Source organism: Desmodus rotundus, chromosome 4, assembly GCF_022682495.2.
Source record: "Desmodus rotundus isolate HL8 chromosome 4, HLdesRot8A.1, whole genome shotgun sequence".
NCBI lineage: Eukaryota > Metazoa > Chordata > Mammalia > Chiroptera > Phyllostomidae > Desmodus > Desmodus rotundus.
This window is the reverse complement of record NC_071390.1, coordinates 60,454,458-60,472,342: the sequence shown is the minus strand read 5'-3', so window position 1 is coordinate 60,472,342 and position 17,885 is coordinate 60,454,458. Positions and strand designations below refer to the sequence as shown.

The following is a 17,885-nucleotide window of genomic DNA, read 5'->3' as shown; positions in this document are numbered from 1 at the left end:
GCTGAAAGGAGACAAAATTCACACTCAGGTCTTTTAAACTTCTAAAGGTGTCCTCTTTTTCCTGAAACCTAGTCAAAAAACTTAGTCTCATAAAACTCCCCTCTGTTATACCACAATGGTTTTCCTGTTACACTATCAGCAATAGACATCAATTCCTGTTTACAGTTGGCAATTTCATATTGTGTGAAAATCTAATCTTTAATTCAGGTATAAGACATTCCCTATCCACAGAGAATTAAAATAATCATAGTTAAACTGAAAAGAGAAAAGCACATCTTTTTTTAAAAAGATTTTATTTATTCATATTTAGAGAGAGGGGAAGAGAAGGAGAAAGAGAGGAAGAGAAACATGAATGTGTGGTTGCTTCTTGCAAGCCCCATACCAGGGACCTGGCCCACAACCCAGGCATGTGCCCTGACTGGGAATTGAACTGGCGATTCTTTGGTGTGCAGACTGATGCTCAATCCACTGAGCCACACCAGCTGGGGCAAATAAAGCACATCTTCATATGAGATAAATATTTGATGTAAATTAGAAGAAAATAATACTTCTTGGCTTTTTTAGTAATCATAAAATCAAATGTAAGGGAAAATAATAAAGAAGCCTGAGGTGTGCCCCTCCCACTATGTGTTTTCCTTTGTCCCTAAAAGAAGCTGGTTCCACAGCTGCTCACAGTGGGCAGCTCAGTGTGGGAAAAAAGTTCACTTTGTCAGAAGAACACCCACTCACATTTTCTGGAGAAAAATGTATGAGTTGAAATGATTACTGTTTTTGAAGGAAGAACTAAGAGGCACACATGCAAGCTGAGGCAGGTTTGCCTTACAAGGTGTTAAGAGTGGTAGAAAAAACAGTGTGAAACTGGTCATGTCATAAATGGACAAAGGTAAAGAATGGAGAGAATAGAAATAGAGCTGTATATACTTGGAAATTAGTATAATACTTAGGAAATTTTAGAAGTCAGAGGGGAGAGGTAAAACAATACACAAAGTAGAGCTTCTGATCAATCATACACATGAAACAAAGAATTAAATTATGAGCTCACCATGTCACCACAGATACAGACACACACACATAGATAAACACAGGTGTAGTACTTATTTATATGTGAACAACAAATCTTTAAATATTTAGAAGAAAATACAAAATATCATTATGAACTAGGGCTATAGAATAATTTATTGACTAAGACACACAAGAAAAATCATAATTAAAAACAAGTCATTTTTATTTCTTAATAGGAAACAAAAGAAGATACAATTAGAAATCATCCAAAGAACCTTTAAAAAGTCAAAGACAGCAAGAAGATCCTTGCAAAGCAAAGAACCAAAATTTTACTCTCATAAATATGTACTTAAAAGTCAGTAAGAAAGAAAAAATGGAAATACTTTAAAAGGACTTGAATATATAAACAACAAAGAAGGAAGTCCAAATGTTCCAGCCCCCCAAAAAAAAGTCATTAAAACAAAAAACAATAAAATGCACTTTATAATAATTGGAAAAACAAATTAAAATGAGGTGGCATTTCACACTCAACGTAGGTGCAAAAATAAATCCCAGTGAGTGCATCAACATGTCCCATGATTCCAGTGCTGGTTTTGACTGCCACATTACCATATTTTTTTTCCTGAAGGCAGACTCTACCAAGTAAAATATGTTTTTAAGGCTATTAACCAGGGTGGCCTTACATCAGCAGCTGTCAGCGGGAAAGACTGCAGTAATTGTCACACAGAAGCAAGTAGCTGTACAGTGACTCACTTATTAAGATAACTGAAAACATTGGCAATGTAATGACAAGAATGACAGCTGACAGCAGATCCCAGGTACAGGGGACATGCTGTGAGGCAGCTAATTGGAAATACAAGTATGGCTTTGAGATTCCGTGGACATGCTGTGTAAAAGAATTGTTGACATTTCTCATGTCTACACAACAGAATGCTGATATGAGGTCTCTCAGTTGTTGTATGATTTTAATTGGTATAGATGAAGAACAAGGCCCTCCGGCGTACAGATGTGATCTTGCAGTTTTAAGCTATGGGTTTAAAGCCACCATAGGAGGAGTTAAACAAACCGAGTCAATCAGCTTAGTTGGAAAAAAAAATGAAGAAGAAATTTGGTTGGGCACTTGAACAGTGGAAATTATGATTACATGCCTGTCTACTGCTCCAGCAATTGATTTCAAACCTTCAGAAATAGAAGTTATAGTAGTTACAGTTGAAAATTCTAAATTCAGGATTCTTATAGAAGCAGAGACTGACCTTCACCTTGTTGCACTAGGAGAGAGAGACTAAACATTGTAGTTAGTTTACCAAATCCATGATATCATGCTTTGGAGAATAACAACAACAACAACAACAACAACAACAACAATAATAATAATAATATTTTTTTATTATTTCTGAATCTTGATGAATTAGGGGAATAGTGTATAAACTAGTGTGACAGTTTTGTAGAACAATACAAAATAATATTAAATATGCTTTGTTCCTATGATCCAGCAGATTTCATGCTTACATGCCCATAAAAAAACTCTCACGTTTGTGCAAAAGATGTGTGCAAGAATTTTAATGACAACATTTATTTTAATTGTAAAAATTGGAAGCAGCCAAAATTTACATAAAATGAATATGCATAAATAAACATAGATTGTTCAAAAATATAATGGAATAGACACCTGCAGTAAAAAATGAATGGACTACTTCCAGGACAATATGCACAAAATTCTTGCTTCAGAAATTCTTCTGCTTGAAACAATAATTTATAATGCTTAAAATACAAAAAGAAAAATCTAAAAGCCTCTTCTGGTCTGAAGACCAGAAAAGAAGGAGAAATTCTAAGTGCGTATGCTTCTGCAGCCATGGACTTGTCAGGCTCTGGACCCAAGTGTAGGCACTGGGAGCCTGGACTTCAGCTCCTTCCGAAAGAAGAGGGCTACATGTAATCTCATAGCATAAAGTCAGGCTCCCAGGCTGAAACAAGGAGGCCAAGGGATGTGGAGAAAAACTAAAACTAAAAATGGAACTGCCTTTTCTCACCTCCTGCAAAGAAAAGTTGTTTAAAAACCATGGTTGAGAAGAAAAAAATGCCTGGGATTACAGCTATAGAGCAGCACTATCCAACAGAACTGTCTGTGATGATGGGAAATATCTGTCCACTATGATAGCCATTAGCAACTGGGAAACTTCATTTTAAATTTTATATAATTTAATTGATTGGAAATTAAATTTAAATACTCACAAGTGGCTATTGGCTGCCTGATTGGGCAGTCATGCTCTAAATAACTGGAAGGCCCAGGGAGAAAGGACAACATGGACACCAATTCATGAGCCAAATCTGCTTATGCTAAATATCACCACCTTATAAAACTTGGTTCTGGATTGCCTGAATCTAGGGAGGTTGGGAGACAACTGGCAATAGTGATATAGAGCTAGATGAACATCAAGGAAAGTAAGCAAGGAAAAAAAAAGAAAAAGTCAGGAAAAATGAGTAAACAAAACGAAACAAAACAAAACGCAGTCTTCTCGTTAAAATGAGACTGGAATAAAATATTGAAGACACATGAAGAAAGTGAATCCTGTAAGACAGTCAGTGAAATAAACTCTGGAAAAATTTAATTTCATAGATGCATTCAATAAATCTTTTGAAAGATTTATAAGATGGTCACAGATAATTATTAGTTTAAAAGAATAAAATAGCATAACACCAAAACAATACACCCTCCCCCGAAAAAAACTCAGTTCAAGTTAGAAAGTATATTACATGGTATACATATAACAGTATACAATTAAAAAACAAATTAATGAATCAAAAACTGGTCCTGGGAAACTCACCCTGAAAGAAACCTAGAGGGACAAAGGGATAAATCCTGTGCAACATGTGGGACAGATGGAGACTCTGTAGTATCTGCTTGACAACATTTTTCTCCCAGAAAAATAAATAAATAAATAAAAGGAAATGCTAGAAAAACAATAATTATTTATTTTTACTTATATATTTTTATTGTTCAATTACAGTTGCCCCAATTTTCCCCCAGCGCTTTCCCCTGCCTGCCTAGCCACAATCAATCCCCACCCTGTTGCCCATGTCCATGGGTCCTTCATATATGTTCCTTGTCTAGACTCTTATACTTCCTCCCACCACCCCTTATCTCCTTGTTTCCTCCTCTCTGGTCACTGTCAGTTTGTTTTTTATTTCCATGTCTCTGATTCTATTTTGCTCATTTGTTTGTTTTGTTGATTAGGTTCCACTTATAGGTGAGATCATGTGGTACTTATCTTTCACCTCCTGGCTTATTTCACTTAGCATAATGCTCTCCAGTTCCATCCACACTGTCATGAACGGTTAGGAGCTCCTTCTTTCTTTCTGTTGTGTAGTATTCCATCATGTAAATGTACCACAGCTTTTTGATCCACTCATTTACTGATGCGTACTTAGGCTGCTTCCAGCACTTGGACATTGTAAACAACACTGCTATGAGCATTAGGGTGTATAGGTTCTTTTGAATTGGTGTTTCAGGTTTCTTAGGATATAATCCCAGCAGTGGGATCACTAGATCCAAAGGTAGTCCCGTGTTTAGTTTTTTGAGGAAATTCCATTCTGTTTTCCACAGTGGCTGTACCAGTTGGTTCCCTTGTCATTTTGATGATCTCTTCTTTAGCCATCCAGAAGCTTTTTAATTTGACTTAGTTCCATTATGTAGTGTAAGTTGGTGGTTGAGTTTCACTTTTTTGCAGGTAGCTGTCCAGAGCTCCAAAAACCATTTATTGAAGAGAATATTTTTACTCAATTTTATGCTCCTGCACCCTTTTTCAAATATTAATTGACCATAGAGACATGGATTTATTTTTGGGCTCTCTATTCTGTTCCATTGATCTATGTGTCTGTTCTTATGCCAGTACCAGACTGTTTTGATTACAGTGGCCTTGTAATATAGTTTGATGTCAGTTATTGTGATCCATCCTACTTTGTTCTTCTTTCTCAAAGTTACTGAGGCTATTTGGGGTCATTTATGGTTCCATATAAATTTTTTTAATATTTTTTCTATATCTGAGAAAAGCAGTATTTAAAACAATATTTGAGGATTGTCCAGACTGAAAAAAGATAGTTCTCCAAACAAAACCACACTAAAGCTAATAACATCTATATCTTCAAAAATAAATCAACCCACAATTAGATGCATTATAGTAAAACTGAAGGACATCAAGGATAAGCTGAAAAATCTTAAAACCAAACAGAGGTTGTGTTAAAAAATTCAGGGAATGTGAAATTCTAAATTTATCATGATGGCTACTTAAAGTAATAAAATGAAAGAAAAATTTCAAAAAGCTCTTCATTGATTCTATTGTTTTATTTCATAAAAAGAACCTGAAACTAATATGCAAATAATTAAATGATAAAACTGAGCTATAAGTAAAAAAGTATTCATAATGCTTTCTAAAATAGATTATAGATTTTAACATTTCAAATTTATATTTCTACTTTATAGTTGGGTGTTCAGAATAAAATATTCAGTAATAAATGAACCTGATATGCACAGATCACATCTAAATGGTTATGTAATAGTAAGCAGTTAGATAGGCATGAGCAGGGCAGGAACAATGGTCCAGGTGCAGAGGGTCACCAGCGAGGGGAGCCCAGGTGCCTAGCTATGGGAAAAACTACAAGCTCTTGCATGACCACTTCCTAAAGTATTAACCCTTGGAGATGGCATCTAGTCCTCAGCTGTGTTTTAGCTCCAGGCCCAGAAAAGCAGGAAAATGAGACATACTACCCCATGGTTGACATCAGGACCAGCTGCAGTGACTAATGACCCCTGCCCTGGCATCGGCCAATCAGTGGAGACCACAGCTCTGAGGAGACACATCAGGAAATCTGATGAATATTCTATTGAGTTCCTCCCCTGACACCTCCAGATAAAAGGCCTCAAGATTAAGGACCCAGTGCGGCTCTCTCTACAGAGGAACCGCTCACCTTTCTTCACCATCTTATTTCCCCAGGGTTTGTTCTCTTGTTCTCTCTCTCTCTCTCTCTCTCTCTCTCTCTCTCTCTCTCTCTCTTTCTCTTCCCACTTTCTCCCCACTCCCCTTTCCTCTTTCTCTCTCCTAACCTCTGAGTGCCCTTGTTTTGCTGTGACTTGTTTCCTGAGTCCATTTCTTCTATGACTCACTTCTTCTACCTCTGCGATTTTCTAAATAAACATTCTTTTATAATTTCAGTCTTGGCTCTGAATTATTTTCTTAGCTGTAAGTGCCATTTTCCACTACCAGCAATTAGATTTAGAAACATGATGTGGTATGGGAAAATATAGAGAAAGTAAATTGGTATGGTACCTATCAGCGGAACATCAGCCCTGTACCTGGGAAAAAATGTAATTATTTGTCCAGGATGAAGATTCACAAGTAAGGAAAGTAGTTTACACAGTGAGGGCAATAATGTTCAAGGGGCTTTAGCTATGTCTATAGTGTTTTAGTTCTATAAAGTACAATATCATTGATATTTATAAAGATTTACTCCATTTTGGAAACATAATCAAAAAGGGCATGGAAACATTACATATAATGATTTCAAATTCAATATGCTATTAATAAATCAGCTTAGGAGCTTTTTCAAATTTCACATGTTCTCCTGGAGATTTCAATAACTCATTTTGGGGAGGCATGGCTTCTGTTGCCCTGACTGCCCATTGGCAGCATTTAACATTGCTACTCTGATGAGTTAAGGTAGCTGAAGAGATTCACATCCCTAAGATATGCCTGCTTCCAAAATGTGAAAGCAGCTCTGGACTGAAGAAAGTAAAGGGACTGGATGGTTACCCAGGGTGGGGTTGAAGGGCTTGAAGTCCAGGGGCAGCTATCCTCTGGTTATGGTTCTGTGTTCAATATTCTAAATATGAATCTGGTCATCCAGATCATTATCAAGGTGGGAAGATAATCATTTTAGCTTGAATAACTTTCAAGTGTTGTAATATATATTATGTTGGTTTCTACAGTTGCCCTGGGCTGGTCACTAAAAAAAAATTAGGAACAAAACCAGACAATGTCTCCACATAAATGGTGATGTTGGTGTCAACTGGCAGTCTAATTCTAGAAAAGGTGAGTGGGAATTTCATAGGCAGCTGGGGATTCTGTCATGCAAATGTCAAAATACAAAAGGCTTCATTCTGGGCTGGCTCACTTGGTTAGATTTTCTTACTGGGAAGAGTTGCCTTCTTTGTTCACCTTTCATGTAGATGATAGAGATAAAGGTTATCTTCAGGTTTGTTTTGTTTTAAATGACCACTGTAAGCCCTCCTCAGGAACAGAGTTAGACAAGGTTGTAATCTTGGGAGAGAACACTTGTGGAGCCTGCAGTAAGAAATAAAGGATGGAATTGAAGTAGTGATAAAGGGAGAGCATTAATTAGGCCAGCTAAACTAAATACATATGTTCACTTAATTACAAGTAAGTCTCCCATCTGAACTTGTATCAGAATCCCCTGGAGGACTTGTTAAAAATAGATTGCTGGACACTTCCTCCAGAGATCCTCTGATCAGAAGCATGGTCCAAGATCCAGCAGCATCAGCATTGTCTGGTATGAAACACAGACAGTTGGTCACTACTTCTTTTAGACTCCACATTTGAACAAGTTCCACAGGCTATTCGTATGTACACAGAGGTTTGAGAATCACTAGCTTGGTGGGCTTGGCATGAATTTATTAATTATGAAATTCAAATACCACAGAACCTGCCCTCCCCTTTACTATGATTTTCTCTTATATGTGAATTATGGTTTTCTCCACTCTTGTTGCTCACCTAATTCTGTATGCATTAGATTTTTAGGGTTTTCTGTCCAATGGCTGCCACCCATACTTACTTGTGAATACTATTAGAAATTTATTCTTATTTTTGTATTATTTCTATCACAGTGATTTGGGTGGGGTGGCTGTAAGACAGATGCATATATTCAACCTGCATTTCTAATTTCTTTCTTTCTCTCCTTATTTCTTTCTTTCTCCTTCCTTCCTTCCTTCCTTCCTTCCTTCCTTCCTTCCTTCCTTCCTTCCTTCCTTCCTTCCTTCCTTCCTTCCTTCCTTCCTTCCAAAGCAAATGTTAAAATAACTGTGCAGTGCTGCCGTGGGGTAAATTTGTCACATATTCAGACACCAAAGGTGGATCTATGATGGTGGCTGAACTCTCTGCCTTTCAGTCTGGCACAAGTTTGTTTGTTTGTTTTTGCTAAGATGCATTACAGAACTGTGAAAAAAAATTCTCAGTGTGGCCAGAACAGTGATCTCTGAGCCTTTTCTTGGTGGCTGTCACTAAGAAGTGACTCTCTCAGAAAGCTGTCAGAATTCACCATCTTTATGGGTTTGTTCTTCTTCCAAAGTAGTAGCCTCTGGCTGGACAACATAGGTCTGTGTACATGGTCTCCACAGTGTGGTACAATTGTTTGAGCTCTGTTTCCAAATGGCTGATCTTTGCCATTTTCTGGGTGGACTCTTAGAGCTTTTCCTGAATGATCTTGTCGTGGTGATTATAAAGCTGATACACCCTCTCCTTTAGTTTCTCCATCACATTCAAAACCTTGATCTTGAGGCTGTCCCTGAAGGTGGTCATGAGTGTAGGGTCCTTCCTCCTGCTCTCATTAATATTTTTGATTTGTTCCTGGGCCCTCTTCTTCAGGATGTCATCACTAGAGTCCACACAGGAGATTTAGGATCCTGATGTCCCTTCCAGCATCATCAGCTGGGGATTGGCACCAGAGATGGTGGTAGAAGGGCTAGAACCCTAACTTCCAGCTGGGCCCCAACCAGTTTTCTCTTTGAGGCTCTCCTCATCCTGCTTCTGCTCCTTGCTCACCCAACAGCTGTGGCTCCTGGTCCTTGTACTCTGCCAGGGGTACATCCACAGCCTGTCTCTTCATCTTGTCTTTCCCTGCCTTCTTTCAACCTGCATTTCTTGATTTAATATTCTGAGCATGTTATTTTACAAAGAAGGTTTAAACAGCCATGCAGTTGAATCATGATTTGACTCAAAACTCAAATACCAACACTTAAAACTATTTGGATGGATAGTTTATGGATGGAAAAATTAAGTTGTGAACACCACTGAGTATAATTATGAAGTAATATTTGCAAAACCTTGGAAGATGAGAGAGCTGCCATAATATTGGAGGTGGTCAAATATTTTAATTTCAAAGAGATGAAAATAGACTTGCATAAATAAAACCAACTGTCATAATACACAATTATAAAGATTTATTACAAAGTTCTGTCATGGATTGAAGTAATAAGATGAGCCAAACTAATATAATTTTCTCCTTTGGTAGCATTGTTAGGCTAACAAATTAACAGAATGACATAGATAGAATGGTTCTTGATTTTCAGCAGAACATATGATGTCCTTGTGGGTAAGATAGAGGAATATGATATGTCTAGATTTACAGATTTATAGTTAGTGTAACCATTAACTGTTCTTAGAAAGTGCTGACTAATATCAAGTTGGATAGAAGCCTTGAACAGCATGCTGTAGGCTTTGCTCTTGCACTTGTCCTTCACAACGTTAATGATAATGATTGGGATAAAGATCTTGATGGTGTGTATGTGTGTGTGTGTGTTTGGGGGGTGGGGTGACATGAAAGTAACCTTAGAGAAAGAGCTAACATGATGGATGATATACTAGTCCAGGTTCCAAAATATTCTCAGAAGCACAGAGTCTGAAAGGAAGGATTGAAAGATAGAAGTTGAAATTTCATAGGGGTGTTTTTTACAATTGCACATTCAATTAGAAAAACTCAATTATGCAAAGATAGGATAGATAGAGGATTTTTGGGGGTAGAATTTTGTATAAATAAAGTCTTAGAGTTCATTTAGTGTCACATAACATATATCATAGAAGTTTTAAAACAATTTTTAAAAGGCAGCTTAGTTAGTATTAAGATTAAACATGCTTCCTTGATTAATGATAGTAATGTGAATTGATTAAAAAGCTATTGGAACCCTGGCTGGTGTGGCTCAGTGGATTGAGTGCTGGCCTGCAAACCCAAAGGTCTCAAGTTCAATTCCCAGTCAGGATACATGCCTGGGTTGCTGGCCAATGTTTCTCTCCCTTTCTCCCTCCCTTCCTTTCTCTCTAAAAAAAAAAATAAATAAAATATTTAAAAATAAATAAAGAAACAAATAAAAAGCTATTGGATCCCTGACAGGTGTGGCTCAGTTGCTTGGGCTGCCATCCAATTTAATTCTCAGCCAGGGCACACGCCTGGGTTGTGGTTCAATCCCTGGACAGGGTGCATATGAGAGGAAACAGATTGATGGTTCTCACTCACATCAGTGTTTCTCTCTCTCCCTCTTTCTCTCTCTCTCCCTCCCTTCTCCACTCTCTAAAATCAATAAACATATCCTCAAAAAAAGTTTTTGGAGGCCTAAACAGAAATCTGATGTTCAGGGCAAAAAAGAAGATCCTATGATGAATCAGTGTGATAAGTGTACATTTTTCACCAGAACAATTAGGCATTATTCAGAGAGGATCCTTGCGTAGGCAGCTAGACCAAGAGCCTCAACTCAGGAAATTATGAATTTCTTAAGCAATATATTGTCTCCTGATAATAAATTGGCAATGATATCCTTTAAAAGTGCCCATTAAATAAGTTAAATCTGACTTATAAAAAGGTGCTGGTCACATGGTACTTTCTTGATTACGGCTTAGGACAGGATCCAAAACACATACTCACCAATGTACATGGTTAGTGCTGATATATTATTCCTTCAATGAATAAAGGGTTGGAATAAAAAAGTTTTCTTTCTAAGAGTGATTTAGGCAGCATTACTTCTTTGAGTATATTAGTAATGCCCAAGTTAGGGTCAATAAGTATAAATTTGGGGAAAAAAAGGAACCTAAAACACTAATTTGAAAGAACATAGCACTCCTATGTTCATTGCAGCATTATTTATAATCACCAAGATATGGAAGCAACTCAAGTGTCCACAAGTAGATGAGTGGATAAAACAACTATGGGACATTTATACAGTGGAATACTACTTGGCCATAAAAAAGAAGAAAATTTTACCCTTGTGACAGTATGGATGGACCTGGAGAACAATACACCAAGTGGAATAAGCCAGTCATGGAAACACAAATACCATATGTTTTCACCTGAAAATCTAATTAACAAATTGAACTAACAAGGAAAATGGGGACAGACTTATAAATCGAGAGCAGATGACAGCTAGTGGTGGGGCAGGTAGTGAGGGGGTGGAGGGATTGAGCAAAAAGGAAAAAGGACTCACAGACATGGACAACATTGTGGTGATTGCTAGGGGAAAGGGGCTATAAAGAGACTAAATGATAACGGAAAAAATACAATGAAGAATAAATCAAAATAAAATAAAAATAATTAAAAAACAGATAAACAGAATTAAAGAACTACCTTTATTGCAAAATTTTTCAGTCTAACTTACCAATATATAAATATGAATTTCTAAGGAGAACTATGAAATGCCATATTTTCCCCACTAATCATAAGATCCCCCTTAAATATCTTCTGTAACTAATTTATTATAAAATACACATCAGGAAACACTTAACTAGTAAATTTCTGGGCTCTCTTCCCTGTTAACTTTCTGTATATAGTGTTGTCTTTCTACTCACTCAGATGCCAGTAAACAAATAAATAAGTGAGAACAGAAAAAATATAGAGAAAAACTACTTAAAAATTACTAAGTCTCAGTGGAAGAAATGGATTGAAGTTTGAACATACCATTACTGTACATATACCATTGTTCTTAACATTATGCCAGTTATCATGATTTAAAAATTTGACTGCATTCAAGACATGTTCATCATGTATCTACATCCAATGCAAACTTTATGTCTCATTATTTATTCAGAAGTTTCATTCTTAGTTCAGTATATCAGAACTGAAAGATTCTCAGTTCAGTACATCTGGACTTCTAAAAGGATTTTCTGTTAGTTTTCAAGTTGGAAATCAGACAGTAAAACACCAGTGCTAGTTGGTCTTCACTGCCCTGGGTTAGTTTTAGTATCTCATTCTGTCCTGAAACTCTCAGGATCCATATGGTTCTGGGCTCTGCTCCCTTCCAATTCTCACTACATCTGCCTTATACAACTCCCACCTCCATCATGACTCACCACTTGTTAAGTTCTTAATTTCTAATCATGTACTGGGGAAAATGCATGTGCAATATTCCTAAAATAATAAATGATTTCACATATATTGGGTATCACTTGTTTGGCAGAAAGTACTATATTAATATTATTTAAGACTCCTTAGATATTATTTTGGTGCTTAATTCCAAAATTAGTGGCCTGAAAGAACCCTGAAACAATCTGAGCAAGAAGGTCTCAGTTGTTGTAATTAATAATTCTTTTTTTAATTGTGCTTGGCTGCCCATGTCCATCCTTCCGGCTTTGGGCTTTGGAATTATAGAGGTAGAATATAAAGATAATTTGTTTCTGTAGATTGTTTTCAAATATTTGTTTTCTTCCACATTTTTAGTCAACTGATTGTTCATCTGACCCGTTTTCATGAAGAGAATACAGTTGTTATAGTCAGCATGTGAAGTTAGAACTATTGGGATCCATGGGACACTTTGTTAAATATTCATTAATTTTTACAAGATGAAATACATCACAATCTGGAAATTGCAGCGTGACCCTCATTTCAATACTACACTTTTTGTCCTTTAGCTTGTTTCTTTCCCTTCTTCCCACTCACAGCTAGTGTCAGTCTCACAGAGTGATTCTGGATGTGTGTTTGGCCAGCAATCGTTCTGCCCAAAAGGTCAGAAGACTCAGGATCACATCCTAGCTCTTTCACTAGTCTTGTGAGACTGGCCATGGTCCTGAGTCTCAGCTTAGACTGTATATAAATGAGGACAATAACATGGTGAAATATTATATGATAAAAAGAAGAAAGAAGTTTAATATTTGGTAGACTCTCAAAATATATAAGCCAATATTAATTTTGAGTTGTTTTCTGCCACAGTTTTCAGTCTAGTATCTGTAAATTGGGATGAACTGGGTAAAGCTAAACATTATTGTGAGATAATATGTTTTAAAACATTTACAATAGAGTATAGCGCCATACAAATATAAACAGATAACACCAATACTGCTGCTATTAGTACCAAGAATTGACTATCTAAAAGAAATTGCTATACTTTTCCTATGTGTATAAAATGCTTTTGAAAATTTTCAACATCCATTGCAGTTTATTGAATTTTTTAATTTTTATATATTTTTAATTGTCATTCAAGTACAGTTGTACTTTTTAAGAGCATTCAATTGTGCTTATAACTGGTGCTCCTTGTTTAATCATGGGGCTCTATCCAAGCATGTGTGAACTAATATTGATGCTATTAATCTTTTTAAATTAAATTTATTGGGGTGACATTGGTTCATAGGGTCATATAGATTTCGAGTGTACATTTCTGTGACACATGATCTGTGTATTGCTTTCTGACCTGTGAATATGAAGCCACACTCTCATGACCTCACTAAGACTTAAGTACAACCATGTAATTCTGATCAAGTTAGAGGCAGATGTGTGACAGTTTTGTGCTGTGAATTTAGGTTAAAGTTTAAGGTAAAGGAAAACATAATCCTGAATAGTTATTTTATAATCATTAACTTACTAGCTTGCAAAAGACTGACTATGCTTACAGATATATGGGAAAAACCTATTAGGGGAGAGGGATTTGGAGAGTCACTAAAGGTAGAAAATTGTCATTACATGACTTAGCTGCTTCCTAGTGGTTTATAAACTGTTTATTGCAATAAACAGTATCCAACTGTTGTTTGCTTTGTATTTATTCTTTTTAGTTTTTAAAATGTTTTCATTTGTAATGTAACATTTATTATAACATACAGTTTCTCCTGTATTGTCATTTTATATTTGCATTTAATTTAATTAAGTCCTTATACAATCTCCCATGTTTACTATTCCCAGTTTTAAGTAGGAAAATTGAGGCTCAAGGCTCACAATTTTGGAAATAGAAGTGCCAGAAACAATGTGTTCTTTAGTGTCTGAGATCACTGATTCCACAGATATTTCTTCAATCAATTATTTTTTTAAAATTAACCAAGCACTTCTTTATTTATTCTGATGCACTCCCTGTATTCGTCCTAGACAAGTTAAAACTATCACTGAGGATGTTGGATATAAAACAAAGAATGCAGAAGATAATGTTGAGAAAAGAACAAATGTTCTGCCTGTATATGGCTTTTAAAGAAAGTTTTATGACAAAAGAGATAATTTATTTAAAAAAATAGATTCTGAAGCCAGCTGACATTAAACTAATTATTAGACAATGAGAAGGCACCTACCAAAAGCAATCTGAGTGTAATGCCAACATTTATAAAACATCATGTTTGCCTTCGATTCCCAACAGGCTCTGTCAAAACCTAACTGCAATGCTCTCCTTCAAGTTGAAATTCTCTATTCTTAAAATAAAAAGTTGTGCCCTCTCTCCACCTCAGAATATCTGACACATCTTCCCCTATGGGAAAAAATAAAAATTCTCAGCTCATTAAAGTGATGCGTTAACAATCTTGGCAATAGTTCAGTTTAGTATAGGTGCTTTCCATACATCCATATCAAACTTTTTTCATATAGATGAAAAGTGTCCTGGAGTGACAAGCTTTATGTGATTTTGAAGCTGGTTTTTTTCAGGTAGAAACTTCCAACATATTTCTCAGTCTAAAATATAACCTACATGAATCAATTTCAACTGTATGATCTAAGTTGAAATTTTGATCAAATTGTTTTCACTAGCAATGTCATTCAAGTGCTGAAAGCAGGTTCTCATGGGCTAGCTGGTCCCTCACAGGTGAAATGTGATATTCCTAATTGTACAGTGGTCTCCTTTACATTTCTGTGGTTTTAGTTATCCATAGTCAAACATGGCCAAAAATATTAAATGGAAAATTCCAGAAATAAACAGTTTATAAGTTTTAAATTGTGCACCATTCTGAGTAGCATGGTTATCAGATCAACTGTCGTGGTATCACAGTGTTTGTGTTCAAATAATTGTTATTTTACTTAATAATGGCTCCAAAGAACAAGAGTATAATGTTGGAACTTTGGATACGTCAAAGAGGAGTCATAAAGTGTATGTGTGCATAAGAAAAAAAGACATAGTACATGCAGGATTCAGTACTACTGAAGTTTTAGGCATCCACCAGGGCTCTTAGAACATATTCTCCTCAGATAAGGGGGGACTACTGTACATATTGTGCTGAATTTCTTCTTGGCCATGGACAAAGCATGATAGAGTTATCATCCTTCACCATGCATACCATTCTGTCTCCTATACTGTCCTTTTGTATCTGAACTGATGCATGAAACAAGCTATGCATGTTTAATATATTTATTAGAAGTCATGCCATATACTTCAAAAAACAGTACACCCTCCCCATACAAATATGCATAAATGTTTAAAAAGTCAGAAAATACTTATTTGTATAGTACTGTGTGCTGGGGAAAATAATTAGACATGGATATTGCCTTTTGGCCATGAGGATTGGGAAGAAGGCACACATAAAGCATTAAACACAAAAGAATAAAATGAGTGAAAAGAGACACTGCCTTTACCTCAAGGAGTGGGGCATCTGCTTATGGCCATTAGAGATGTATGTGATTTACTAGACAAAGTATTAGATGAAGCAATTTTCAAGTAAAGAAGTGAATTGTCCAAGAGGCGAGGAGGGAAGAACAATGTTTTAAGTCTTGCTTGACCATCAGGCAAAGGTGTGGTTGCAATTTGAGGTAAAGTTGGCGGATAATGATGATCTTTGGAAGCAGCTATATTGAGAAGAACCCTGAAACAATCTGAGCAAGAAGGTCTCAGTTGTTGTAATTAATAATTCTTTTTTTAATTGTGCTTGGCTGCCCATGTCCGTCCTTCCTTCCTTCCTTCCTTCCTTCCTTCCTTCCTTCCTTCCTTCCTTCTTCTTTTCCTTCCAAAAGCATTGTAAGTGATAGGGGACTTAAAACTTGGAAAATTTTAGTTTAAGGTAAATAGTTATAAGCCTAGTAAGTAATGTATGTGTTAAACCTTTTGTTTTAGATCCTACAGATAAGGCCCATCCTGGCTCCTGGGAAAACAACTGACCTCCTAGGGCACTGCTAAAGATTACTGCCTGGGGACAAGTGAAGGCACCCGGGCCATCATGTTCCAGGGAGAGAGAGACGACTACCTGTCCCTGGGAACAGCTAACTGCCCAGGACAAGAATGCTGCAGTCATATGGTATTTGTCCCTCACCACCTGGCTTACTTCAACAAAAGAAAAAAGCAAACAAAATATAACCAGAGACATAGAAGTTAAGAACAATCTAACAATAGCCAGGGCTGGGGGGGGGGGGGCGGGGACAGTGGGAAGAGGGGATTACAGAAACTACTATAAAGGACACGTGGACAAAACCAAGGGGGAGGGTGGAGGTGGGGGAGGGAGGTGGGTTCAGCTGGGGTGGGGTGGAGGGATGGGGAGAAAAGGCATACAACTGTAACTGAATAACAATAAAAATTAAAAAAAAAAAAAGAATGCTGCAGTCTCTTTCACCTAATTCTCCTTGAATTCCAAACTCCTCACTTGCACCTTGTTTATTCCCTGTTATAAAAAGTCTGGCTTGGAAAGAAAATGTAAGATGGTTCTTCTGGGTGCAAACCCTCTGTCTTCTCAGATTGCCGGCCATCTGAATAAAGCGCCCATAAAGATTCAATCCCTGTCATTCATTATTGGGTTTGGTAGTGACAGGCAGCCTGAATGCTGGTGTCTTTTATGGTTTCATGAATACATACTAAGGATTTGCCTGGACTAGACACTCAATCATTTCATGTCCAGTACAAGTTTATCCTAATGGCATTTAAGGATTCTGTATGAAGGTTTCTCTGTTGCCTTTGTGTTTCACATACCTATGGTACAACCATATTTCAGGAAACTTGATTTGCCCTTGGCCAACCTACTTCCTGCTGGTAAAACAAGGTGTTTCAAGGGTTGTATGGTCAAAATTTCATGAGTTATCCATAGTCATAAATGCCTATAAGACCAGCATTTGCTACTTTTTAATTTAAATACAACTCATTGCAACTGTGGCATAGTGAAAAGATTACAGATCTGCCAATCAAACGAGTTTGAGGAATATCCTAGAATTTGGAGCAATTTATTGAGCATTGGTATAAACAGTACTATTAGCTAATGCATTGCAGGCTTCCTGTGAACTAGGCACTTTATGTGTATTCTCATTGGCTTTTCACAACCTTCCTTTGAGTTAGATATTTATATTACATACTTTTATTTATTTGCCGTTTTAGACACGAGGACACTGAGAATCCTAGAAATTAGTAGTTGCTTAGAAAACAGAAAAAGAATGAGGTGGAGCTAGGACTTGGACCTGAGTCAGTCTGATACACAAATCCATTTTCTTAATTACTCTACTATGTTTCTGAAAAAAATTACATAATAAAGCTTATGTGGAGGGCAAAATATTATTTCCTCCCACATTGTTGTACATTTAAAGTGGTTTTGCAATAGTGAGGTTTTTTTCATTGCATTATTTAAATTTCCTGGATTTTTTAAAGCATGTTATTGAGCAAACTTTTTAGTTATCAGATTCCCAGATATTCTATTTATATCATCTTATATATAAACTTTCTGCTTCCATAAGCACCTCTTTTCACACTAACCAGTCTTACAATAACACTGAGTTACATTTTTGTTTTCTATAATCAAACCAGTAATTCACATCTGTGGAGCTTTTATCCTGGCACCATGCAAAAGTTCATAAGGCAAGGTTTCCAAAGGGAAAAAATGTTCAGGTGTGCTATAACTTTAAATGCTTTTGCTTTCTTCTCATTCACATGCTATATTATGAGTAGGAAGTAGGAAAAT

At 36.5% G+C, this 17,885-nt stretch overlaps 1 protein-coding gene and 2 pseudogenes across 5 annotated transcripts in view; 1 reads left to right on the top strand and 2 right to left on the bottom strand.

Annotated features, from left to right (window-relative positions):
- Positions 1–17,885, bottom strand: part of NRG3 (neuregulin 3) — a 1,217,216-nt gene that overhangs the window by 322,720 nt on the left and 876,611 nt on the right. The gene's annotated exons all lie outside the window — the stretch shown is intronic.
- LOC112305587 (proteasome subunit alpha type-6 pseudogene) lies at positions 1,571–2,288 on the top strand (annotated as a pseudogene).
- Positions 8,321–8,898, bottom strand: LOC112305316 (synaptonemal complex central element protein 2 pseudogene; annotated as a pseudogene).